This window comes from Gekko japonicus, unplaced genomic scaffold, assembly GCF_001447785.1.
Source record: "Gekko japonicus isolate JY-2015 unplaced genomic scaffold, Gekko_japonicus_V1.1 scaffold547, whole genome shotgun sequence".
NCBI lineage: Eukaryota > Metazoa > Chordata > Lepidosauria > Squamata > Gekkonidae > Gekko > Gekko japonicus.
The window spans coordinates 180,027-180,304 of record NW_015167551.1 but is presented as its reverse complement, the minus strand read 5'-3'; the positions used below and the strand labels follow the sequence as shown (position 1 = coordinate 180,304).

At 45.3% G+C, this 278-nt stretch overlaps 1 protein-coding gene across 2 annotated transcripts in view; it reads right to left on the bottom strand.

The window, feature by feature from the left end:
* Positions 1–278, bottom strand: part of RPL11 (ribosomal protein L11) — a 7,019-nt gene that overhangs the window by 2,501 nt on the left and 4,240 nt on the right. The gene's annotated exons all lie outside the window — the stretch shown is intronic.

The window sequence follows — 278 nt, the reverse complement described above, 5'->3', positions numbered from 1 at the left end:
TGCACCGGTTCCAACCGGTGCAGTTTATGCCGGCAGAAACGCCCCGTCTGAACGCACCCTTTTACTTGAGAACAACACAGCCACCCACCTGAAACTATTAAGAATACAGAAACCATTTGATAGTTATTAACTAAGTCAGCACAACTATGGGTTATGGCAGTGATGGCGAGCCTTTTAGAGACCGAGTGCCCAAACTGCGACCCAAAACCCACTTATTTATCGCAAAGTGCCAACACGGCAATTTAACCTGAATACTGAGGTTTTACTTTAGAGAAAAC